The 26,916-nt window shown below is 43.5% G+C and overlaps 1 protein-coding gene and 1 long non-coding RNA gene across 3 annotated transcripts in view; both read left to right on the forward strand.

Annotated features, from left to right (window-relative positions):
• LOC125638168 (uncharacterized) overlaps nucleotides 1-25,829 on the forward strand; it is a 47,562-nt gene extending 21,733 nt beyond the window's left edge. Inside the window, exons 3-4 of one of the 2 annotated variants that reach the window (XR_012668893.1) lie at nucleotides 22,838-22,926; nucleotides 24,600-25,829. This is a non-coding gene — a long non-coding RNA (uncharacterized LOC125638168). Of the gene's footprint in view, nucleotides 1-2,199; nucleotides 3,983-22,837; nucleotides 22,927-24,599 lie in introns of those variants that run through there. The other variant, XR_007357166.2, reaches the window with a different exon arrangement.
• The window catches only part of HS6ST3 (heparan sulfate 6-O-sulfotransferase 3), a 570,130-nt gene that overhangs the window by 496,281 nt on the left and 46,933 nt on the right, over nucleotides 1-26,916 (forward strand). The gene's annotated exons all lie outside the window — the stretch shown is intronic.

Here is a 26,916-nt window from a genome sequence, read left to right on the forward strand (position 1 = left end):
AGTCCTAATATAAATTACCTTGTCCTTAACTTTTCTTGCAGCACATGAGGTTTTTTCATTTTTCTTCTTTTAGTTTGGACAATTATCTCAGACTGGAGCAAAAATTAAATGAACCTTTTGTGTGTGTGAATAGAATGGTGTTATGAGCCAAGCTGTTAGAAGCGTTGTCCAAGAAACCTTGACATCACATAATTCATCAGGCTTTGTTTTCAAGCAATCTATGGTATTGTTTTGTGTCTTTGACCTGTGTAATGAAACAGGAATAAAACCTTTATGCTCTTGCCTACTTAACAGTCTAGACCAACTGGTTTCCCTCTGCTAGTCAAATATGCTAGGCAAAATGACGAGTAACCAGCTCCCAAGATTCCCCCCCAGCTCATTTTTCCTACAGACAAATTCACGCATTTGACTCATTTTATGTGTGTGCTGCAGTAGATTATAGGATATAACTCAAAAAATAGTTTGACCAAAGATGATTTTTTGGACAATTTCTGCATTTTTGGTAAGATCAATACTGTGCAGTGTTTCGATGTCTTTTCATTCTGGTCCTTTATGGAAAGAGGAATTCAAAAAGAGTTGAGACATTACAATCTGAGAAGACGTATTTATTTCCTCCACATTATTGTTCTCTATTTGAAAGGGGAAAATTGCAATACTATGACCCTAATCATATAAAGTCTGTCATGAAAACCACAAATTTACATCTTATTAATTCTGTTATTCTTCAGTAATTTAGCAATACAACTACATTTCCCTTGACAGGTAATAAATTGCTTCTTAATTTATGTTAAAGTGAAAACCACAAATGTAAATCTTCTCAGTTAAAAAAGAATCTGGCAAACACTTAGTCTTTAAGGTGCCACCGGATTCCTCGTTGTTTTTGTGGACACAGACTAACACGGCCACCCTCTGATACTTAGGCACATGCTTAACTTTTAAATACTGCTTACATGCTTAAAGATAAGCACTTGCATGTTCACAGGATCAAGGTTTAACAACTTTTAGTTTATACTTTTAATATTTTGATTACACATAATTTGATAAATTATATATGTAGAGAATTTAAAACCTTACATTTTTCTAATCAAGTTGGAAAACACATAGACGGATAAAATTCCTCACAAACTTCCTGAAACCCTCACATTTCTACATCTCTGTCTGTGGAGAGAGTGTATATTCCTTCCGATTCATGTATGGTCACTTTTACTGAAGCATACCTTTTTTTTTTTTTTTTTTTTTTTTTTTTTAAAGAGAGGAATGAGGTCTCCTCATGGGCTCTAACTTGCAAGGTACTGAGAACTTGGAGTCTTGATCCGTCAAGGCACTTTAAGCACATGCTTAACTGTAAGCACATTGACCCATTGAAGCCAGTGGGACTATTCAGATGCTTAAGTACTTTGCTGCATCAGATGCAGAGTGGTCAGCACCTTTCAGAATTGTACCCTAAATAAGGCTTATGAAATGAAAAGATTTGTGAAGGCCAGTTAAGAGAAGAGGTGGGCTTAGAGTTTGGGATCTCATGGCTCCTAGATCTACGCCAGTACCCTAGGCTGGTGGGAAAACCAGGAGAAAGATCATCCCTTTTTACCGGAATCTGGCTATTCCTCAAAATTTTGAAGTGTTTTGACTGGTTTGAGGGAGCCTTTCTGAGGATAGTTCACAGCATAGTTACACAAACTTACAGAAACACGCAGCACCTTCCTTAGGCAGGAACTTCAGGCCTGATCCAAAGCCAATTGAAGTCATGTCTTGATGATTTCAGTGGTCTTTGAATCAGGGACTTAATGAGAGTCAGCACAAAAATATACTTTGCATACTGTTGTATGATTTTCAAAGGCGTATTGCTTGGTGAAATCAAAACCAGTTTCCTCCAGGAGAAGGCCATTCATTTATACCAAGGCAGATTGCAACTTTTACACTTCAGCTGTGTAAACTGTAAATATTTTGAAAGGGGAAAGATAGATTTTTGCTCTCTTCTCACTCAAAATCAGCTTGAATAATTCTCCATCAGGCAGAGCTCAAACCTGGGCAATTTCAGCCTGAAAAGTTATGCTTCCAAAAAATAGGGAGAGCAGGGACAGTAATGAAAACTGTTTTGCGACTTTAACCAGGCAGATGCTATGATGTTTACTTTACGCATTCTACACCAACCCCACTCCCCCAACAAACTTCAGCTCACATGTTGCACTTTCTTTGCAGCACAGATGAACTGCAAAGTGTGGATCTTCATCCAGGCTCCAGTCTTGTAAGCACCTATTCCAAGCCTTATCCACTTCAGTGGGACTCCAGGCAGCCTGCACAGTCACAAAGATCCAGCTGCACAATCCAGTTGTAGGCCCAGAGTGGAACTTCCACAATGTTTTGAGTTTGGATCTTGGCTTTGGTTCTATCCAAAAGGCTAGAAAATTTAAAATGTGATTTAATTTTGTTTTCCTAAATAAGATTCAAAATAATTATCCCATAAGCACTATTTATTTAGCCTAAACATTAAATTGCTCATCTGAAACAACTAACCAGATTCTCATAATGACTTTGAAGTCTGTTTGGGAGAATAAATACTGTAATTAGATATTAAAAGTCCTGTTGCTTAATATAATAACTACATTAGTTGTAAACAGTGAAGCGAGGCTAAGCTTTTTATTTATGTATTTATTTTTAAAGTAGTGACACCATGTTTACTTCCTGTCCAGGACATCACATTTGCTGAAGCTGCTCTGTGACTTTCTCTTGTATCTTTAAATATACACCACTGTGTAGTTCATAAAGAACAGGTGTTTGATTATACTGGGGGTAGGGGAGGTTCGAAAAATATTTAACAAACCACAGGAAATGTAATTCTCCTAGAGTGAGTTGTGATATTTTCTGCTAATTTTTACAATATTGTTGGCATGGGAATTATTCATGCAGCAGGAGCTATAATTGTCTCTTTTTAATATATGTGTATATGAACCATTGTACACACCATTTCTCAATAGCAAATTCCAGTATAAAATGAGAGATGGGTCTCAATAAAAAGCTTGGATATAAGCACACACCCAAATTTGGGGAAGTAATGATTTAAGAATCTGAACTGCGCAGCTTGGCCCCATCTCTATAATTTCCCAAACTAAAGCCTTGAAGTTTTGGGCATTGCTAATTCAGAACTGGATCCTTTTTTTTTCCCCCCGTAGCCTGAGCTTATCTGAATTTCTGGTACATCTTTTGACCTTGGTCAGGACAAACCCACAGCATCTCTTTTGGAAAGCTAGTACAGCATAGCCCAGAAGGGTCATTTCATGATGGGCTGGGAGTAGGCATCCTCCATGCATCAGGCTGTGTTGGGGGAAGCATGCTACAATATACCCTTACAGAGCGTAGCAGAGACCACCAGTGAGTGCCCTTCCTCACAGTGCCTGGGAATATTATGCCTCCCTCCACTGTGAGTCACTCAGTGCAGCCATTCACAGTGTGGTTCAGGAAGCCTTAGGTTTACTCAATAAGCCCGATTCACACTGTTGGTAGGAACCCTGTCTGCAGTCCAGCTACAATGAGGCAAGTCACATGCAGTCCCCACTCTATCAGCAGATCTCGAGCTGGCCAGCATGACACACACAGTGAGTGGGCTAGCAAACCCTTGAGACATCTTTTCAAGGCACTTCCATGCCAGTCCCCATCCCCGGGACTCCTACAGGGCCCTGCACACAGTATAAAACTCCTGTCCTGTTGGGGTGTGTGTCCTTGCTGGTCAAGCTCCCCTGGCAAGGGAGGAGATGCAAATTCCTAATTACACTTTTCCTCTGTACATGGGGAGTGAAACAAATCTTTACACTTAGTTTGTCTTTCCTTCTCTACTAGTCCAGGTTACTGTTATTCAGAGCAGAGGATACTTTTCTTTAAGTCTGAATCCCATAATTGATTGACAGTGGCACGCAAAACTGTATGATCGATAGAATGGAATTTTTCAGCCTCGTGAAAGAATAAAAATCATTCAGGTCTTGCCCCATTTGTACCACAAGTTATGGAACAAACTCATTGTTCTTCAATATCTTGACTACAGTTAATGCAGCTCCTATATTTGCCTGTTTTTTGTTTGTTTCTGTAAAAGCCAAATTCCTTCAGAAGGTGGGAACATGTGCAGTAGTTGCTGGTAACAAGAACTGAGTCAGAGGGTGACAAGTGATCGAAGACAGCCTAGCAGCTATGCTTATAAGGATCGTATGTCTTGGAGACCATTTTAAGGCTATTGATAGTGGGTGATGAATGTGCCTTAAAATGGCATTTTTTAGTGTAATCATTGATCTTCAAGGAGCCCTACCAGTGTGCCCTCAAGTGTGTCATGGAGAGCTCAATACATCATAATCAATGGCTACTCAATGATAAATTACACAGCACCATTCTGTCACTGTTTCCCTCTTCTTTTTAGGCTTGGGGGCATCCAAACTAAGCCCTTTTATTAGCACCAATCAGTGAGTGGGTTCTTGCTGAGATTCTTGTACATAAATGTACTTTTTAAAAAATATACAGTAGGTCTGATTAATCTGTTATGGCAGCTGGGTAAAGCTACTGACCTTTAGTTTAAAAAAAATAGGAAAATGTTTTTCCAGTTCATGAAGTCAGTCAGTCACTTGGAAGTTATTGTACTACCTTCATTATTGTAAGCATAATATTTGTTCCCCAGTGAGCAAGATACAGGCTACAAATTCAGCCAAAGGATGAGAACTACATAAATCAACTGGAGTAATCAGGCCTGAGTTACTATAACAAATGTATTGCTTATCTCATTGCGACGAAGTGGTAGATACGTTATCAAGACAATTGCCAAGTGAGAATAGCATCCAAAAATGGATACTAGATATCATCATTCATCAAACAAATTAAAGTATATACATATATTTTAAATATTAAATGTTGTCTTTCCTACAAAATGAGAGGTTGAGAGAAGGATATTTGAAAGGTAATGAACATGAAAACCTTTCTGAACAGTACTTTCTTTTTATAAAAAAAACATGTCATTGTATCTGTCATAGGGCATGAATAAATATTATGCAGAGTAACCTGATGAAGAATCCATATTGCAGTATGAACATAATATGATAATCTACGTCATTTTTGTTAAAGCAGCTGAGTAGCTCTGATCTACAGTTATGTAACATACTGCAATTTATGTCTTATCTATTCTCACTTCAGATAACGGTAAAGAGTCCAATGGCCATGTTACCAGTTTGGTAACAAATATTCCTTGTATTGTTTCTTGCCATACTGTAGATATGATAGAACGGTCTGCCCCTTAAAAGCAGTAATACCTAGTGCTGAGTCCACCCTGCTTCAGAGCATGTCCTGCTAAGGGTCCACTAGATAGATAGGTAGGTAGATCGATAGACCTAAGGAGGATAGAGCTAGAGAGAAATTGGCCCTGAGAATACATAGTGATTGGAGAAGAGATCTTGTTATTGTTCCTTTAATGACTCAGGGCCAGGAGCCTTGCAAAGCAGTTGGGGCAAGGTGTCCTTCTCACCTAGCCAGTGAAGAACTAAGGTGGGAGAAGGGGGCAGTATAAATGCTGCCTCCTCCCTCAATAGTGCACAAAAGCCCTTGGATGCTGTAGGGAGTATAAGGAGGCTCCTGTAGGGCCCTGAGTTAACAGGGAGAAGGCACCAGCAGAAGAATGTCTGGCTGCTGAGCCCTCACAGCCTGAAGATAGAAGGACTGATTTGGAAAAGGGCCAGCCGGGAAGAGAAGCTGCCGGAGACTCAACAGCTGGCCTAAAGTCTAAGTCCAGACCCAAGGAGGAGAGCTAGGAAGCTCCTGTATTACAGAGAGGGACAAGGGGATTGTCTGAAGTACACTCCAGCTCCAGGAGGAGGACTGAGGCCTCGTGAACAGTGGAGGAAGCTGACCAGGACTTCTAGGGTATATCTGCACTACAGTTAGACACACATGGCTTGCCTGTGTCTGCTGACTTGTGGGGCTCAGGCTGCAGAACTGTAAAATTGTGGTGTAGATACTCAGGCTCGGGTGGGAGCCCAGGTTTCAGGACTCCAGAGAGTCCCGGGCTCCAGCCTAAGCCCAAATGACTACATCGCAGTTTTACAGACTTGCTGCCTGAGCCCTGGGAGCCCAATTCAGCTTACACAAGCCAGTCGTGGGTGTTTAATTGCAGTGTAGACATGGACCCAGAAAGGGCATGAACTGGGGAGTCTAAAGAAGTAAGTTACCTGTGTAGAATGAGTGAATAAACCAACCCTGTAAAGGGTTATATTGTGGAACTGTGAAAAAAACAGACCCTACAAAGAGGGGTTGAAGTAACCTAGTCTGAGTAACAGTTCGAAAAGATCCCAGGGACACTTGAGTGCAGTGCATCTACAGGACCACAACATGCCACAAGAGGATGTGATGGAGAGGCACACCCTCATCACAGTAGAATATAACTCTTTTTGAAAATCTTTTATTTGACTTTTGTGAATATTTTGAGTATTGTGCATAATTTCTGTATGTAGCTTTTCATATGACTATTTCCAGATTTTCTCCTATTTCTTGGGAGTGTTCATTGTTTTTTTGGTTTTTTTTTTTAGTACAGCAATAAGCCACAATAGGATGTGCGTTGGTAGACTTATTGGTGCATGTCTCAGATGACTGCTGTCTTATGGGGCCACTGCCTGTAATACATTTTTGAATATCAATACCAAATACCCCTTTATTAATGTTTTCCCTACATGTAAAAGATAATTGGATGTTGGGATATTTTATTTCCTTTTGGAAATGAAGTCACAAGAATGTACCACTGAGACTTAGTGAATGACTAGGAAATTACCAAGAAGGCCGAAATGACAATTATTAAATAACTTTGGACAGTCAGTGTCAACATTTTTCTATGTCATTTTCCTTTCAGAAATTCATTTTATTTTAAAAAATATTTATCACAAACCTGGTTAATTAAAATCTTTCTTTCCTCTTTGCCTCAAAAAAATACAAAATGAATGATTGTTTCAACTCATGTTCAAGTGGATAGTAATCCACAGAATCACCTCTAGTGGCTCCAGGGAAATAGGCAATCTCATTGTTACATTAGAGTCATCAGTTTTAACTGAAGCAGTGTCATTCCCAAGTTGCCTGATAGAGTGGAAATTGGAATACACCTTGCACAGGCTCCTCACCCTGGGATTTACGTTTAGTTCAGAACTGATGTGGGAAGCTGCTTTAGTTCTTAATTTGGATTTATTGGTGACAAAGCTGAATTAAGGTGTAGACATAATTATAGTGCCTACACTACTGCTGGGAGCAACACTCTCAGCCTGGATAGACAGACTTGCGGTAGCTCTGCTCAAGCTAATGCACTAAAAATAGCAGTGTGAATGTTGCTGTTTGGGTGGCTAGCCTGAGCTGCTGCCCAAGCTCAGACTAATGGGCCAAGTGGTCTTGAGAGCCTGAGCTGTTATCGGAGCTGCAATGTCAACATTGTTATTTGTAGTGCGTTAACTTTATGGAGCTAGTGTGAGTCTTTTCACTTGTGCTGGGAGGCTTGTTCCCAGCTACAGTGTAGACATCCCTGTGATGTTGCACTCCATATGCTTTATGGAAATATGTCTATGAATGTGACATAACTGGAATATGCATTATGCTAAATACCTCTTGTAGGGTGTCATTAGAAAGCTTGTAATCTACTAAGTGTGTTCATTCTATTTGTTTGCATGCATTATTTCTATATCTGGAGTTAGGCGAATAAGATATACACTTGTATCTCTGATGTAAACATATTAAGTGGAGGCCATTAAGGGTGCTCCAGAAACAATCAGTTGTAAATGGCCTTAGTTACTTGAAAGCCTTCCTGTGTATGTGTGGGCCAGCCAATGGGGAATGGAGATTAGGGGTCTTACAGTGACATGTGACCATGTCACCCGATAATGAAATCCATCTTAAATCTGGTACTTTTCCATTTAGAAGGAGGGGTGGGGACCCAGAGAGACAAAAGATTCCCGCCTTGTGTCAAAGCTATAAAAGGGGGTGGAGCAAGACAAAAGGGACTGCCAGTCATGAGAGAACCCCTGCTTACCACCTGAGATGTCTACTGGAACTAACAAGGACTGTACCAAGGGAAAGGATTGGGCCCAGACTAGGAAGGAGTCTAGTCTGTGAAAGAAGCTTATTGGAACATCTCTGAGGGTGAGATATTACCTGTAATCAGTTTCTTAATGTATTAGGCTTAGACTTGCATGTCTTTGTTTTATTTTGCTTTGTTCTATCTGTTATTACTTGAAACAACTTAAATCCTACTTTTTTTACTTAATAAAATAACTTTTGTTTATTAATAAACCCAGAGTAAGTGATTAATACCTGGGGAGCAAACAGCTGTGCATATCTCTCTATCAGTGTTATAGAGGGCGGGTAGCGCCCCTACCCTGTGTTAAAATTTAATAAAAGTTGCAGCCTGTCACTTATACATGGAATTATGTCTGTCCTGATTTTGCTGTGTTCACATCAAAAGTTGCAGAGGATTTTTTTAAACTGACAGGTGTAGAGGAGCAGACAGTTTGGGAAGAGACATCCTTTAGGGATGAAGGGGCAACTCTATATCCAAATAAAGCAGATAGAAAAGAAGTTGGTAATGTACAGGTAAGAGCTAGTGAGGAACAGTCTAAAGTACAAGAGTGCCATTTAAGAATAACACATGAAGGCAAGCAACTAAACACTGACCAAATGTACAAGTGCTGGAGGTCTAAACACTAAGATGGGTCTAAATACTTAAGTGCCTGGTATTAAACGAGGATATTGATATACTAGTCATCACCGAAAGTTGGTGGAATGAGGTTTATTAGCGGGACATGGTAATAACAGGATGCAAAGTGTAAAGGAATAACAAAGTGTATAGGAATGACAAAGTAGGTTGTGCTGGTGGGGGAGTGGCACTATATATGAAAGAAAGCATAGAGTCAAATAAGGTAAAAATCTTCAATGGATCAAACTGTACCATTGAATCTCTATGGATAGAAATTCTTGCTTGAATAATAGAGTATAGCAGTAGGAATATACTATCGACCACTTGACTAGGAGGGTGACAAGTGACTGTGAAATGCCAAGGGAGGTTAGAGAGGCTACCAAACAGAAAGTACAATAATATGGGGCAGTTCAACTATCCTCATACTGACTGGGTAAACATCGTCTCAGGGCATGATGCAGAAATTTCAAGATGCCATAAATGACTGTTTTCTGTAGCAGCTAGTCCTGGAACCCACAAGGGGAGAGTCACTTCTTGATTCAGTCCTAAGTGGAGCACAGGATCTGATCCAAGGGGTAACAGAACTGTTCAGTAATAGGTTTCAGAGTAGCAGCTGTGTTAGTCTGTATTCGCAAAAAGAAAAGGAGTACTTGTGACACCTTAGAGACTAACAAATTTATTTGAGCATAAGCTTTCGTGAGCTACAGCTCACTTCATTGGATGCATCGAATGAAAATCTTTTGTAGTGACCTTGATTAGCTCATGAAAGCATATGCTCAAATAAATTGGTTAGTCTCTAAGGTGCCACTAGTACTCCTTTTCTTTTTGCGAATACAGACTAACACGGCTTCTACTCTGAAACCATTTGATATAGTGTACTTGGATTTTCAGAAAGCCTTTTACAGGGTCCCTCACTAAAGGCTCTTAACGAAACTAGTAGTCATGGGAACACAGAAGGTCCTCGAATGGATTAGTAACTGGTTAGGAAGACAGGAAACAAAGGGTAGGAATAAACAGTTGGTTTTCACAGGGGAGAAAGGTAAATAGTGACATCCCCCAAGGATCTTTACTGGAACCAGTGCTGTTCAACATATTCATAAATAGTCTGGAAAAGGGGCTAGACAGTAAAGTGCCAAAGGTTGCAGGCGATACTAAGTTACTCAAAATAAGTCCAAAGGGATCTCATAAAACTGAGTGACTGGGCAACAAAATGCTAGATGAAATGCAATGTTGATAAATGCAAAGTAATGCATATTGGAAAACATAATCCCAATTATTCATACATCAGACATACAAAATGATGAGGTCTCAATTAGCTGTTACCACTCAAGAAAGAGATCTTGAAGTAATCATGGATAGTTCACTGAAAACTTCTGCTCAATGTGCAGCAGCAGTCAAAAAAGCTAACAGAATGTCAGGAACCATGAGAAAAGAGAAAATATAATGCTGCCTTATAAACCTATGTTTTGCTGATGCTTTGAATACTGTGTGTAGTTCTGGTTGCCCCATCTCAAAAAAAGATTAAAATTGGAAACAGTACAGAGAAGTCAACAAAAATTATTTGGGTTTTGGAACGGATTATATATGATGTGACGGGGCAAGGCCAGATGGCTATAGAAAAGTAGTGGGAGATAGATATATTAGCTCCAGGCTAAACAAATCCCTGGTACCAGGTTAAGTGAAATGGAAGCTGCTCCAGTCAATTAAGACACCTGGGGCCAATTAAAAACTTTCCAGAAGGCAGGGAGAAGGCTAGGTTGATTGGGACACCTGAAGCCAATCAGGGCTGGCTGAAACTAGTTAAAAGCCTCCCAGTCAATCAGGTGGGTGTGCATGTCAGGAGCTGTGGAAGGAAGTTGCACTGTTGGAGAGGCTGAGTAGTACACACCATATCAGGCACAAGGAAGGAAGCCCTGAGGTAAGCGTGAAGTGGAGCTTGGGGAATTGAGGGCTGCTGTTGGGGAAGTAGCCCAGGGAATTGTACATGTCATGTTTCTAAAAGGTCAGCTACCATAGCTGATACTATTAGGGCCCCTGGGCTGGAGCCCGGAGTAGAGGGTGGGCCCGGGTTCCCCCCCCGACCTTTGCCCCCTGATTAATCACTGAGACTGGGAGACAACAGAGACTGTGCAAGGAAGGATAACTTCTCCGCACCTCCCTTGCTGGCTTATGATGAAAACGGCTCAGTAGACTGTGACCCTTGTCTCTAGAGAAAGAAGGAGGAGGAGGAGGGTCACAGTGGAGGGTCACAGTGAGCCTCTGAGGCTAGCGAACTCCTCCAGGAAACACAGGACCCATGGAGACGAGGACAGAGCTTTGTTACAACTGGTGTCAGAAGTGGGATTTCGTTCACAGCGTGGCGGAAGAAAGAGGTTTAAAAAAAAAGTGCACTGGGGTTTTGTTTTTTGGTTTTTGGTTTGGTTTTTGTTTGTTTGCTTTGTACCACAATGGAGGAGGTGGTAAGAGCTCTGGTACAAGCCACAGCAGCCCAGCAGAAGGCCACCCGGGTTCAGGCAATGGCACAACAGGAGTCTATGCAGCTACAGCAGGAAACCAATCAATTATTGAAGAGCCAGGTGACCCAAGATCATGCCCTCTTGAGTGAGGTGGTGGACCAGCTGAAGATCCTCACCACCCAGGCCCGGGGGTCCGACGGGACGCGAACCCTGAGGGCCACTGGTTGTCTGCCAAAGATGACGTCAGGAGATGACGTAGAGGCATATCTCTTCTCTTTTGAAAGGACTGCTCAGCGTGAGGCGTGGCCCCAGGAGCAGTGGGCCAGCATTCTTGCCCCTTTTTTGTGTGGAGAGGCCCAGAAGGCCTACTTTGACTTGCCTGCCATGGATGCCACTGACTATACCTGTCTGAAGGCAGAGATCCTAGCACGATCAGGGGTAATGGCAGCAGTAAGGGCCCAGAGGTTCCATGAGTGGAAATACCAGGAGAACAAACCCCCGAGGTCCCAGCTATTCGACCTCATACACCTCGCATGGAAACGGTTACAGCCCGAGGTGTGCAGGCTGGAGGAGATTTTGGAGACCCTGGTCATCGACCATTACATGCAGGGACTGCTGCCAGATCTCCTCAAATGGGTAGGCCAGAACGATCCGTCCGTGTATGACGAGATGATCACACTGGTAGAAAGACGGATGACAGCCAGGGAACTGACCCAACTACCCAAGGAAGGCCCCTTTCGAAGCAAGCACCCGACCCCAACCCTGGAAGATTGGGCAGCCAAACCCCTGGGGAGACCTAGGTGGAAGAAGGGGGGGTGAAAACCAGCGGGGACCCCAGAAGGAAGGGATTGGCCTGAGTGGGGGGAACCCCGGGACTAAACCCCCTAGCCCCCAGGATAGGGGAGTGATTAAAAGCAATTATAGATGTTATGCATGTGGGGAGTGGGGACCCATAGCAGCACAGTGTCCCAGCACCAAGGAGCCTATGCAATGTAACTTGGGGGATTGGGAGGTTCCAGGCTCCCTTATCCACCTCGCGGGGGTAGCATTAGCCCCGCATAATTACACCAGGCCAGTGAGGATAAATGGAGCAGAGACTACAGTGCTTGTGGACTCTGGGAGTGCTACCACCCTCATATCAGGTAAGCTGGTAAAAAATAGTCAGCTGCTACAAGCCAAACGCGTAGCAGTGACGTGCGTGCATGGGGCCGTGAGCCATTACCCCAGCATCCCAGTGGAGACAGAGGTTCAGGGAAACCCCATTGAGGTGACCGTGGGCATAGTTCCTAAACTTCCATATCCTGTAGTCATTGGGAGGGACTATACAGGGTTTGATAATTTACTCCCCCTGGAGAGGCTGGAGGGAGGGGGGGACCCTGAGGACAGCAACTCATTACCAGGGGAATGTCAACCCCCAACGTTCGCTGAGATTTCTCAGGATCTGTTCTCAGCCCCCCAAAAGACCCGGAAGACAAAAAAAGAGAGGAAGGCTGTGAAGGCCTTGGGAGCCCGGATCCTGACCCAGAGCCAGAAGACCTCCTTAGTAGGCAGATGGACATGAGCAGCCAACAGAGAAACTTCCACCACAGAAGGTGAGCAGAAGATGCCCCCAGCCATGACGGCGGCAAGCCGTTGGAAGAAGCAGAAACCGGCCCCTGGGAGCTTGGGCAGGTTAGTCCCGGGAGAGAGACTTTTGGGCGGGACCAGGAGGAGGACCCCAGATATGATAACGCCAGGAAAGAGGTGGCTGAGATCGATGGGATACCGTGGATGGGAAGGTCCGGGGTCCCGGACCTTACTTTATAGTGAAGAAAGATCTCCTGTACCACGTGGTGCAAATGCAGGAGCAAGAGATACAACAACTTCTGGTGCCATGAAAACATCAAAAAGCCATATTGAGTCTCGCCCACAGTCACCTGTTTGGAGGACACCTAGGGGTAGAGAAAACCCAGGCACGGATCCTGCAGAGGTTCTTCTGGCCAGGACTACATGAAGATGTCCGGCGATACTACACCTCTTGTCCAGGGTGTCATTTACATAGCCCCCGCCCGCACTTGCAAGCTCCTTTGATACCTCTTCCAATAATAGAGGTTCCTTTCGAATGGATAGCCATGGATCTGGTAGGGCCCCTAGAGAAGACCGCTCGGGGCCACCAACACGTGCTTGTTGTACTGGACTATGCAACCTGGTACCCGGAAGCTGTTTCCCTGCGCAACACAGCTTCCAAGACAATAGCTAAGGAGCTAGTACAGATCTTTGCCCGGGTTGGGCTACCCAAGGAGATATTGACTGATCAAGGGACACCCTTCATGTTCAAGTTGATGAAAGATCTCTGTTCATTGCTCCATGTACAAGCCCTACGGACCTCTGTATACCACCCGCAAACAGATGGCCTTATGGAAAGGCTCAATAGGACCCTCAAGGCCATGATCAGGAAAGTGGTGAGCCGGGATGGGAAAGATTGGGATACCCTATTGCCTTACCTCAGGTTCGCCATCCGGGAGGTTCCGCAAGCCTCCACAGGTTTCTCTCAATTCGAACTACTATATGGGCGCCACCCTCGGGGCATATTGGATATAGCCAGAGAAGTCTGGGAAGAGGAGCAAAATCCCAGAAGGAACATAGTTGAGCATGTACTGCAGATGAGAGATCGGATAGCCCAAGTTACGCCCATTGTACGGGAGCACTTGGAGAGAGCACAGGAGACCCAACGAACCCATTATAACCACCAAGCGAAGCTTCGACGGTTCCAACCAGGGGATTGGGTGATGGTACTGGTGCCCACAGCAGAAAGTAAACTGTTGGCCCAGTAGTAGGGACCCTATGAAATAATCGACGCCGTGGGAGAGGTGAACTATAAGGTGCAGCAGCCAGGCCGCCGGAAATTGGAGCAAATTTACCACATCAATCTTCTAAAACCTTGGCACGATCGAGAGGCATGCTTAGTCATGCAGGAGACCCTTCCCCAGGAGGATAACTTACATGAGCAAGTGAGGATATCATCTGACTTGACTCCGATCCAAAAGATTGAGGCAGCCGACATGATTAATCGCAACAGAGATGTGTTCTCTACAAAACCAGGGCGGACGACTGAGACCTATCACCATATCCGAATGATCCCCAAAGCCAAGGAAACATTGAGACCCTACCGAATCCCAGCAGCCAAAAGAGAAGAAATCAAGGCCAAGGTAAAGAAAATGTTAGAATACGGGGTTATTGAAGAATCTTACAGTCAGTGGTCCAGTCCAGTTGTTCTGGTGCCTAAACCTGACAGTACCATGAGCTTCTGTGATGACTTTCTCTGACTGAATGAAATATCCCAGTTTGATGCATACCCCATACCACGCATCGACGAACTGGTTGACCGACTGGGTAGTGCCCGATTCTTGACTACAGTGGATCTGATAAAAGGGTACTGGCAGATTCCTCTGACCAAAGAAGCTAAAGAAAAGACAGCATTCTCCACCCCACATGGGCTATTCCAGTACACCGTCCTCCCTTTTGGGCTACATGGGGCCCCAGCCACATTCCAGTGCCTCATGGATAAGCTGTTGCGCCCCCATACTAGTTATGCAGCTGCATACCTAGGTGATGTCATCATCTATACGCCAGACTGGGGAACCCACTTGGAGAAAGTTGAGGCAGTACTGCGCACCTTAAGGTGGGCTGGCCTCACTGCTAATCCCGCTAAATGCACCATAGGGCTAGCAGAGGCTAGGTACCTGGGATGTATTGTGGAAAGGGGCATAGTGAAGCCCCAAACGAATAAGCTAGAGGCAATTCAAAACTGGCCCCGGCCGACCTGAAAGAAGCAGATCCGTGTGTTCCTAGGCATGGTAGGCTACTACCGACGGTTTATTCCCCACTTCGCCACTAGGGCAAGTCCCCTAACGGACCTGGTGAAGGCCCGAGGTCCAGACATGGTAAAGTGGACCGACGCAACAGAGGGGGCATTTAAAGACCTTCAGACGGCCCTCTGTAATGACCCCGTACTCATAGTCCCGTACTTTAACAGGGAATTTATTTTACAAACAGACGCTTCCGAGGTGGGGTTCGGAGCAGTTTTGTCGCAAATGGTGGGAGAAGAGGAACACCCGATCCTCTACCTAAGCAGAAAGCTTCTCCCAAGAGAACAGAAATACGCAGTAGCCGAGAGAGAATGCCTTGCTGTCAAATGGGCTATGGAGACACTGCGTTATTACCTCTTAGGCCAGCGATTTACTCTTGTGACGGACCATGCACCCCTCCCGTGGATGCAGAGGAATAAGGAAAAGAATGTAAGGGTCACCAGGTCGTTCTTATCCCTCCAACCATTCCAGTTCTGCATATGGCACAGGGCTGGATGCCACCACGGCAACGCTGATGGTCTGTCACGAGCATACTGCCTGGCGTCCCAAGTTGCCCAACTCTATGGTATTGAGCGGGGGGGGGAGGGGGGAATATGTGACGGGGGAAGGCCAGATGGCTATAGAAAAGTAGTGGGAGATAGATATATTAGCTCCAGGCTAAACAAATCCCTGGTACCAGGTTAAGTGAAATGGCAACTGCTCCAAGTCAATTAAGACACCTGGGGCCAATTAAGAACTTTCCAGAAGGCAGGGAGAAGGCTAGGTTGATTGGGACTCCTGCAGCCAATCAGGGGCTGGCTGAAACTAGTTAAAAGCCTCCCAGTCAGTCAGGTGGGTGTGCATGTCAGGAGCTGTGGAAGGAAGTTGCGCTGTTGGAGAGGCTGAGTAGTACACACCATATCAGGCACAAGGAAGGAGGCCCTGAGGTAAGCGTGAAGTGGAGCTTGAGGAAGTGAGGGCTGCTGTGGGGGAAGTAGCCCAGGGAATTGTACATGTCATGTTTCTAAAAGGTCAGCTACCACAGCTGATACTATTAAGGCCCCTGGGCTGGAGCCTGGAGTAGAGGGTGGGCCCGGGTTCCCCCCCCCCCGCCATCTTTGCTCCCTGATTAATCACTGAGACTGGGAGACAACAGAGACTGTGCAAGGAAGGATAACTTCTCCTCACCTCCCTTGCTGGCTTATGATGAAAACGGCTCAGTAGACTGTGACCTTTGCCTCTAGAGAAAGAAGGGTTACGTGGAGGGTCACAGTGAGCCTCTGAGGCTAACGAAATCCACCAGGAAACACGGGACCCACGGAGGCAAGGACAGAGCTTTGTCACAATGAGGAGAGACTAAAAAGACAGACTGTTTAGTTTAGAAAAGATATAACTAAGGGGGGATATGATAGACATTTATAAAATCATGAATGGTGGAAAACATGAATAGAGAAGTGTTATTTACCCCTTCACATAACACACAAAGCATGAATCACCCAATAAAATTAATAGGCAGTAGGTTTAAAACAAACATAAGGAAATATTTCACCCAATGCGGAGTGAACCTGTGGAACTTGTTGCCAGGGATGTTCTAAAGAATTAAAGGATCATTGGGTTCAAGATGGTCAAGGATGTAACCTCATGCTTGCGTGCCCCTAATACTTGGGTGTCCTCCAAGTATTTCCTTAGCCACACTGGAGACCCCTTCCTGATGAGAACAGATTGCTGTACTTATAACAGGTAGGCTGTTTTTGAGGGAACCCTTGGTAAACCCAGGAGGGGGCAATAGGTGGGCTATTCTGGGGGTACCCTTAATCTATTTTTGGAGTAACAAAGCTTCTCACTCTCAGATGGTATTTTCATCATTCTAGTGGAACGCGGCTGTCATGGGAGGCCAACGTTATGAAGGAAGAGGTGATGTCTCGGGTAGTCAGGGACAATCCCATGGAGAGAGCTTCAAGAATCAGGTGCAGAGACCCTGAATTACACTATGCATTCAATGAGTAGCCAGTGCAGAGTGAGTACTTACCCAAGTGTTGGGTCCACAGCAGCCTGAGAATCCAAGTAGATGGGGTGCTCTGTTTTGTGTTAGTTGGAGAGTGTGTAGCTTCTTTCACAGATGTGCCTAGCAATCACAAATATGTTGGTCAATAGGGCCAGGTCTGAGTCTGATATGATGAGATGGAGTCTTCTGGCCAGTCACAAACTACCAGGGATCTTTTTGTTTCCATGACTGAATATCCCCAAAAGACCCAAGTCTGCTGTGCAGTCTGACAATCAAAACGATGTTGCCTGCTATCCTCAATAGCAGGCAACATTACAGAGGACTCAAGTTCTTCTAGGTGATACCCTCTTCCTTTCAGCAGAAGCCCAGTCTTGCTGAGATTCAGTTTGAGTAAGCTGTTCTTCATCTAGATGGATTTTTCCTAAGTCTGTGTTTGACCTAAAAGGGATTTAGCGATGCTGTCACGCATGCACTGATGGCACTTCAGCCTGTGTAGTCTCACCAGCTCTCCCAACAGCTTCAGAGAAATGTTCAATAATGTGGGGGGAGAGAATGGAGCATCGTTGGACTCTACAGGTGAAGTCTTTGGAGATGAAGATTACCGATAAAAATTCTGTGGATTTGGTCTGAGAGGAATGATCTGAGCAGTTTCAAGGTGTTTCTAGGCAGTTTAGCAAAATGTCAAAAGTAAAATGTTAAAGGTATTCTGTATGTGGATTCATTTTTCACTCACCTCCTCAAACATTCTGGACCTGTACAGAATCTCGTGGAACCTTCCAGACTTTCTGAGAACTACATTTTCCTCTAACCTCCTAGAATGTCTCAGCCATGCTCTCGTGGGTATATAAGGGTGGGGCATCGTCAGTCAGTCAGTGAGATATAAGAATGAACTGAAGCGAAGTGAGAGCCCAGCTGCGATATTGTGAACTTGTTTTATTGTGCAGTTGTGAAAGTGTACTTGTGTTTTAAAACTTAAAGAGTATAAACAGTGACTAATAAAGGACATATTTAATGAGATGCCAGAGATATCTATTGAACATCTATCTATACAAGACTATAAAAGAAATACTGTTACTTCTTTTTCCACACTTAACTCATAATATTTGATGACTTTCTAAGACTGTAGAACATAGACTTTTGCTCTCCCTAATGCTGTGTGTTTTCCCCCATAGAAAAGAAAAAATGCCCCTGAAGAAGCCTTCAAGAGCTCACTATAGAAAGTGAAAAGCTCAATTGCAATCTAGTTTGCAGCAAGGGGCAAATTTGAAGGGAAAATATCTGAAACAGAACAACATAGACTGGGCTTTAGGCAGTAGTGATTGTCCCAGTGCAGAAGAAATTGAGGAGAAAAGCGTGAATGATGGAAGTCCTATTACTAAGGAATTAGCAGATTTACCTGAAGATAAGGAATGGAAATGTGAGAAAAGTGATTCAGAATCGTCCAGCTTTCCTGGCAGCGTAAAGGAAAGTGATGATAAAGAAGAATGTAGCTCACATGAAAAGGGGAGTAATGACAAAGAAAAATCTGGTTTACATGAAAAGGAGAGAAATGATAGAGAAGAATCAGCCTTGCATGATGACAGAAACAGCAGTGAGAAAAATTGCACACCACAAATCGATACATCAGATGCTGCTTTATGGTCAGCAATCCTAAACTCTGCCAATATTGATTGTACAATTTTGAACGGACTGGGCAAAATCGAGAATATGATGTTTCTCGTAAATGAGCAGAAGTGACACTTCTCAAATTCACACCGCAGAAGAGTGCTTGAGAGCAGTAAGAAACTGAATCAGCGTTGGCTAGTTTAATCAAAATCAGCTGACAAAGTGTTCTGCTTTTTTTTGCAAAATATTTAACAAGAATGCCAAATTGTTGCTTGCACTTTCTGGGTACAATTACTGGCATAACTTGGTTGTTGCTCTGAAGTAACATGAAAAGTCACCCTGCCATTTTATGGCCTACTTCAAATGGATGGAGGTCAAGTCCAGGCTCAAGCTAATAAATGAATAGTTGCAGAAAACCAGTGCATTATTAATGTAGAAACCCAGCACTGGAGGAACGTGCTTGATTGTCTGATCTCAATTACCTTCTTCCTTGCTGTAACTGTGCCTTCTTGGGTCACAATTGAGGATGCCAAAGTCAGGACGAACTGCTGAGAAATAGGGCAGATACATCCCAAGACTGGTGGTTAATCCCCCATAGGATATACCAAACCAACAACAAAAGTAAACTTCTGTTTCACCACACTGGCTAACAAGAAGTTATAAAAGCAGTTTCCTCCGGCATTCCGGTCTTTGTATTACCACTGAAAACACTGGATTTAAAGATGAGTGGTTCTTTATAACCAGTCTCATCAAATAAACGGTTCTTCTGATCCCAACAGACCAGCCACACACGCAAATTGATATATAACTGACAAATCTTTCCCCAAAATCATGCTGATGCCAATCTTTTAGTATCTAAAATCAAAAGGTTTAAATATAAAAAGAAAGTAAGGTGAGAATTAAAATTGGTTAAAGGAATCAATTACATACCATAATGGCAAAGTTCTTGGTTCAGACTTGTCGCTGTAATGGAATAAACTGCTGGCTTAAGTCAAGTATCTGGAATACATCCACAGCTCGGATGGGTCATTCAGTCCTTTGTTCAGAGCTTCAGTTTGTAGCCAGGTTCCTCCAGAGGTAAAAAGCAGGCCTGAAGACAAAATGGAAGTGTTTCCAGGGTCTGTTTATAGCTTTTGCCATGTGGAGGGCATCCCATTGTTCTTACTGTGGAAAATTACAGCAACAAGATGGAGTTTGGAGTCACATGGGTGATTCACGTGTTCGTGCCCAATTTCACTCAGTCATTGCAGGAAGCCATTACCTACACTCCAGACAGCACGTTTACATGACAGTCCACTCAGTGTAGATGGTTGTCTCCCCTGGTCCATTGTGAGTTAAGTGTCCTTTTGATGGGCCACTCAGTTTGAATAGTCCCTCCAAGATGTGCTGGCTAGCTACCTTGTGCGCGGTACCTCAAGAGCAAACATTTGAAATCTAGGTATAGAGCCAATACTTATAACTTCAAAAACAAAAATGATACAGGCATACAGATAGCATAATCATAACCAGAAAGTCATAACCTTTTCATCGACACCTCACTTGACTACCTTTGTACAAGATTTGCTGTAAATATATAACAGTGCTTGCAATAATGCTCTATATGGTCATATTGTAATCAGATAACAAAGAAGAATCTGGCTTTCTGGGGCTCATCGGATAACTTGTTCACTGAACATAATGGTAATTTTCTCAGTTTGGTAGAGCTCCTTGGCAAATACGACCATGTCATGCATGAGCACCTATGTCGAGTAGCATGAATGAGAATAAAATAAAGCTTCACTATTGCTGCGGCCAAAGCTATGTCAGTGGCGTGAACATGAAGGGGAGAAACAGTGGCGTCCAGGCAAGAATCCTTGCGCTGAATCCAAGAGCTTTCTTCATGCCTTGTGGCTGCCATTCCCTCAACCTGGTTTTGTCAGATGCAACATCATCTTCTTTAGATTCAGTATCTCTTTGGAGTACTGTAAAGGATACACGTTCTGTTTTCAGAAAACTATTAGGTGGAAGATCCTCATGGACAGTGTTACAAATCTGACCATGAAACCACTAAGTGACACTTGACAGCAGCATAAGACCAGTGAGGTATCTAGTGACTGAGGTTTAAAATGCCCTGATGGAACTGACGCAGTCAAGTAAAGCTGAGGCCAGAATCTGATATGAGGCATAAAGCCTGGCAAACCTGAACCCTGACGTCAAATTTCTGGTCTCAACTGTGGTTTGGCATGATTAAGGCTACATTTTAATCATGAGTATTTTTCGTAAAAGTCATGGACAGGTCACTGGCAGTAAACAAAAATTCACAGCCTGTGACCTGTCCATGACTTTTACTAAAAATATCTGTGACTAAAACTTGGGTGGGGGGTCGCAGGTGCTTGGGGGGGAGCTGTCCAGGGGCACCATGGGTGCTGGGGGAGGTGGCCTGGGACCCCTGTTGGTGCTGGGGTGGAGAACCGGGCTGCGGCGTGCACTGGTGCTGGGAGGTGGGGGTGGTTGGTGGGTCTGGCAGAGGCTCCCTACCCAGCTACGTGTTCCTGCAGCTCCTAGGCAGCGGAGGGGCACAAGCACTGGCTGCCGCGGCTCCCATTGGCCAGGAACCGCAGCAGAAGTCACGGAAAGTCACAGAATCCACGACCTCCGTGACAGAATCACAGCCTTAGGCATGATATCCTGTTCCAAGTAAATGTTGTAAACAAGGCATTACAAACTCAGTAGATGGACATTGTGACCGCTACTACTTTGATGAGAAGCTGCCTTGATTTCATGTGGCCTACAGAGACAGCGGATTTGAAGATGACATCACTGCTGCCATAGAAATGGCAGAAAACTTAGGAGTTGAGGCTGTCTTCAGGGAAACTTGTATTCATCAGAAGAGACAGTTTGATTACAAGGGCAGAGATAAGATGCTGGGAAGCGTGGAAGAAAAATTTAGGAGGTAGGTTTTTTGCTTGCTCATTGACACTGCTCAAGTGTCCATTGAAGAAAGGTTCAGACAAATGAAGCACCATGAAAAGTCGTGGGAGCTTTTGTATGCACTTAGTAAGTTGCCGGTAGACAGGAAAACAATTATATGGCCGTTCACTGGATGCTGACACATGGGGAATGTTCAGTTGTCAATTATAAAGACCTCTGTGTCTAACTGGACAACATCCATCACATTTTGCCACACTGGAAGCACTCTCCATTCCAAGTTCTCTAATTCATTCATGATGCAGAGCTGAATTTTCCTAATGTGTGGATAGCTTTGAGGATTCTGCTCACGCTGCAGGTCACAGTCGTGATTGGTGAGCACAGCTTTTTGAAGCTTAGGCTCATTAAAACATATCTTTGATTGATGCTGGCCGACAATAGACTCACATTGCTTGCTGTTTTATCATTTGAAAATGCCACTGGCCAGTCTCTTGATCTCTCTGATGCTGTGCTTCAGTTCATGAGGGCAAAGGCGAGAAAAGTGACCTTTTGGACTAAAGGACTAGGTTAACATTCTAGGGACTTGTCTTCACTATTGGGGTAAGTCAGTCTAAGTTATGTTACTCCAGCTACATGGATAATGTAGCTGGAGTCAATGTAGCTTAGGTCGACTTACCCCGGTGTCTTTACTGTGCTGTGCCAATGGGAGACGTTCTCCAGTCGACTTCCCTTACTCTTCTCAGAGAGCTTGAGTACCGGGGTTGACCAGAGAGCATTCTGCCATCAATTTAGTGGGTCTTCATTAGACCCACTAAATTGATCCCTGCTGCATCAATTGCAGCAGCATCCATCTCCTTGTAGTGAAGACCAGCCCTAAGGCTGTCACCTACTGTAACACTATTTAATACTGGTCCACCCAATGTTGTGCACAGTTCAATTACTTGATATTAATATGTTTTCAGTTATTCTTAAAATTTTAAAGTTTCTATAAGCTTAGAGCTTGAAACTTGAATGAGAAGGATCCAGGATATTGACAGGTGATACTGGTGGCTATTTACTGCTAGCATCTCAATTAACCTCCACAGAAGTGGCATGTTGTAGACTGAACTGTAGTAGTACTGAGCAATGGTTTGTTAAATAATGGTTGGCGAACTGCATGATTTAGCATTGATGATAGATTTCCAGATGTTGTCTACCCCCTTACTATCCACCAGGAAAAGGGTGAGAGCAATATGTGCTGACCCACATCGCCATCAATGCTTCCATGACTTTTACTTGAATGAAACAAGTTCTTGGAAGGAGAGAACATTGTTTTTCGAGTCCTCTTCCTGGTTTGTTGTTTTAGGTCGCCTGTATGGCCATACTGGAGGTGCATGATCTTGTCCATGAAAGGAGAGGCTAATTCCTTGCAGTGAGAGGTGATGTGTTCCGGGGGTGAGTGCAAGCAACCTGCACGCACAAAATGATTTATGTTCTGGAAGTGTTCTGTGGGGTGTCACTTTACTGCTCCTACGGCAAAGGGGAGTTAGGTTCTCTTTGCCTCTTTCTTGGTAGTGACATATTATAACCCAGAGGAGACTAGACTATTATGTGCCTGTCATAAATATAAAGGGAAGGGTAAACCCCTTTAAAATCCCTCCTGGCCAGAGGAAAACTCCTCTCACCTGTTAAGGGTTAAGAAGCTAAAGGTAACCTCGCTGGCACCTGACCAAAATGACCAATGAGGAGACAAGATACTTTCAAAGGCTGGGAGGAGGGAGAGAAACAAAGGGTCTGTGTGTCTGTCTTTATGCTGTTTTTGTCGGGGATAGACCAGGAATGGAGTCTTAGAACTTTTAGTAAGTAATCTAGCTAGGTATGTGTTAGATTATGATTTCTTTAAATGGCTGAGAAAAGAATTGTGCTGAATAGAATAACTATTTCTATCTGTGTATCTTTTTTGTAACTTAAGGTTTTGCCTAGAGGGATTCTCTATGTTTTGAATCTAATTACCCTGTAAGATATCTACCATCCTGATTTTACAGAGGGGATTTCTTTACTTCTATTTACTCCTATTTCTATTAAAAGTCTTCTTGTAAGAAAACTGAATGCTTTTTCATTGTTCTCAGATCCAAGGGTTTGGGTCTGTGGTCACCTATGCAAATTGGTGAGGCTTTTTATCCAACATTTCCCAGGAAAGGAGGGGTGCAAGTGTTGGGAGGATTGTTCATTGTTCTTAAGATCCAAGGGTCTGGGTCTGTAGTCACCTTGGCAAATTGGTGAGGCTTTTTACCAAACCTTGTCCAGGAAGTGGGGTGCAAGGGTTTGGGAAGTATTTGGGGGGAAAGACGTTTCCAAACAGCTCTTCCCCAGTAACCAGTATTTGTTTGGAGGTGGTAGCGGCCAATCCAAGGACAAAGGGTGGAATATTTTGTACCTTGGGGAAGTTTTGACCTAAGCTGGTAAAGATAAGCTTAGGAGGTTTTCATGCAGGTCCCCACATCTGTACCCTAGCGTTCAGAGTGGGGGAGGAACCTTGACAGTGCCACAGGCAGAGAATAGGAGGGACCAAGGCATGGCTGTGCTGAGGCCCCTACAATGGGAGGGAAATGATTATGTGAGGTATACCCCAATAATCCTGGCAAGTGACCTGCTTGAACATGTGCTGTAAAAGAAGGAGAAAACCCCCAAGGTCACTGCCAATCTGATCTGGGGGGAAATTTCTTCCCAACCCCCCGTGTAGTGATCAGTTAAACCCTGAGCATATGAGCCAGAACCAGCCAGCCTAGCATCCAAGAGAGAGAATGCCTGGGGCCACCTTAGAGCTCTGGCCCACCCCATCCATGGTCCCATCTCCAGCCGTGGCCATCCCTGATGCTTCTGAGGAAGGCAATTAAAAAAACCCCAGAATGCCTTGCATGGTGGAGGGGGAGAGAAATATCCCTTCCTTATCCCAGTAGGTGGCTAGCTGAAACCTTGAAGAATTAGCTTTTGGAAACTTAAGACATAAGCCAAGAGTGGGCTGCTGAGCCCTGCTCCCTACCATCACAAGCAACCCCCTCATACAACTGCACTCATAAGCTTGTCCAGCTCTCTCTTAAACCTAATTAAGTTGTTTGCCCCCACAGCTCCTGTTGGGAAGCAGTTATGTGACTTCAGTCCTCTGATGGTTAGAAACCTTCCTCTGTGTGTATATGTATGTGATGGAGGTATTACTGCAGGAACCAAAAGCAGAGAATTAAGATGGCCTCAAATCTCCTATCCAATCAGAAGTATGGTCCATATGGACATTGAAGTCCACTAAGACAGTGACCCTTGTGAATGTATGCACCATGTCAGACAGTATTTCTGTCAGCTCCCATGAGAAGTCTTTGGTTTCTGGGAATGTATAGGTTATAAAGATGCCCAAATGTTTGTGTCTATACTCACAGATTTAATAGTACATACTGGAAGGATTTTCATTTGAACAAACTGTTCTGCTCTTGAACCAGTGCTCCACCTCCCTGGGTCGCAGACTGTGGGAATAGAGCATCTTGGGGATAGAGGGGTGTACTCTGCTGTGTCAGCAAGGATTCTGTGATGCAAACCATCACAAAGCTCCTTTGTTTTATTTCAGGAATTATATAAAAATGTGTTGGGATGGCTGAGAGTTAGTAATATTCAGCAGTGTGACCTCCACCTATAGGAGATAGAGGAAAATGAAACAAATCACTTATCTTTGTAGTGTTATGAGAAGAAAAGACTGAGCAAGTGTTTATGCCAACATACTCTGGTCTATGACCTTTTGTTTAAAGGGTTTATTTCACATTATTCCATGCTTTACAGCTTGAACGACATAGTAATGAGGTGCTCTTTGTACATCCTCCTACTCAGAAAAGCTATATCGAGAAGTACAGCTGCAGCCAGCGGGGTGTTAATTACCACTTACCAACAGTCAGGACTAACACAGGCAATTGCAGATTGTGGTAATTTTCTAGAGGATGTCTGCTTCTCAGTACTCTGTCTTCCATTAATAGTGCTATATTTGAAACTCTGTGGCATTAGCTCTTTTTACCAATGGAGAATAGATTTATGAAAACAAATATTATTCTGGATTCAAATTAGCCAAGGTATTAAATTGATAATCATGATTGTGAGTAGTGTTGATGGTGGTAATGTAGACGATAAACGGCAGTCTGGAAATAGGGAATACCTCCCACTGTTTGAGATGTGAAAGTAGTGACTTGTGGGCTGCTAACGTAAACATCATATTTTCCTGCATTTCATCAAGTTGAAAGGGGATTTACTGTCATCCTCCTACTTGGTTCTGGCCTTGTGGGTAGGGAGTGTGCTGTCATTTTAAACAACTCTCATTAGAACAACGATTATTCAAGATAATAATTAAGTCCTCTGTGCAAGACTCCTATCAAAATGCCATCTCCAGAAAATTATGTCATCCTTAGGTTCTTCACAATTTGCTCCGTCATTCAGTAAAAAACCCGGCAGGGAAAACATTACAAGCACAAAGGACTGTATTAAATATGAAACTCTCTAATCCTTCTGAGATGACTCAAAATTTATATAATCTCGAATACCGAGGGACCTGCATGATGGATCCAAGTAGCTAATTGAGATGGAATAAGTGGTTATTACATCTCAAGTAATTATTCCTTTCATAAAGTGTTATTAAAAAGAATGCATTTAATTTTTTCTTGAAATTATCCAAACAATTTTACATTCACTGGGCAGCTGGCAGTTTGTAGGAAGATTATATCAAAATGTTTTCCAAGAAAAGATTTAATCCCTTGCTTCTGGATTGTTTTCTTATATTATTTTTATTTTACACTTGTTATGACTTCTAAATGTATTTAGTTTATAGGATACATATTAGTGCACCAAATGATTGGCCGATCACTGAAGTATTGGAGAATAATGCCTCATAGTGGAATATAGGCATCTTGTTACGTGCAGTTCTCTAACTTGCCTTTTAAAATACTTACACTGAGAAAATACAGTCCAGAACATGCATAGATACTGAAGCCGTTTCTTTTTTTAATGCTCACCTTAAGAAGAAAGAAATCCCTGTCTCAAAAAGAGACGTAAAATGGATAAGAGCTTTGAACAAATGTAATGTTGTAACTTTCTGCCTAAACTCATTTATAAAAACATAAAAAACATAAGAATGGCAATACTAGGTCAGACCATTTGTCCATCTATCCCAGTATCCTGTCTTCTGACAGCGGCCAGTGCTCGATGCTTGAGAAGAAATGGTGATGCTGGCAGGCTAGGTGCCAGCTTATGCCAAGGTCCTCATATCTCAACTGGACGATGATAAATACATAGCTGGGATCTGTCTGGCTCACTTGTGGGTTAATATTGATCAAATAGGTATTAGTATTATAAAAAAATGTTTAGTGTTTATATTCTATTGAATGCTTGTGATTTGCTGCATGCATTAATCTTACT

The sequence above is a fragment of the Caretta caretta genome, chromosome 1 (assembly GCF_965140235.1).
Source record: "Caretta caretta isolate rCarCar2 chromosome 1, rCarCar1.hap1, whole genome shotgun sequence".
Lineage (NCBI taxonomy): Eukaryota > Metazoa > Chordata > Testudines > Cheloniidae > Caretta > Caretta caretta.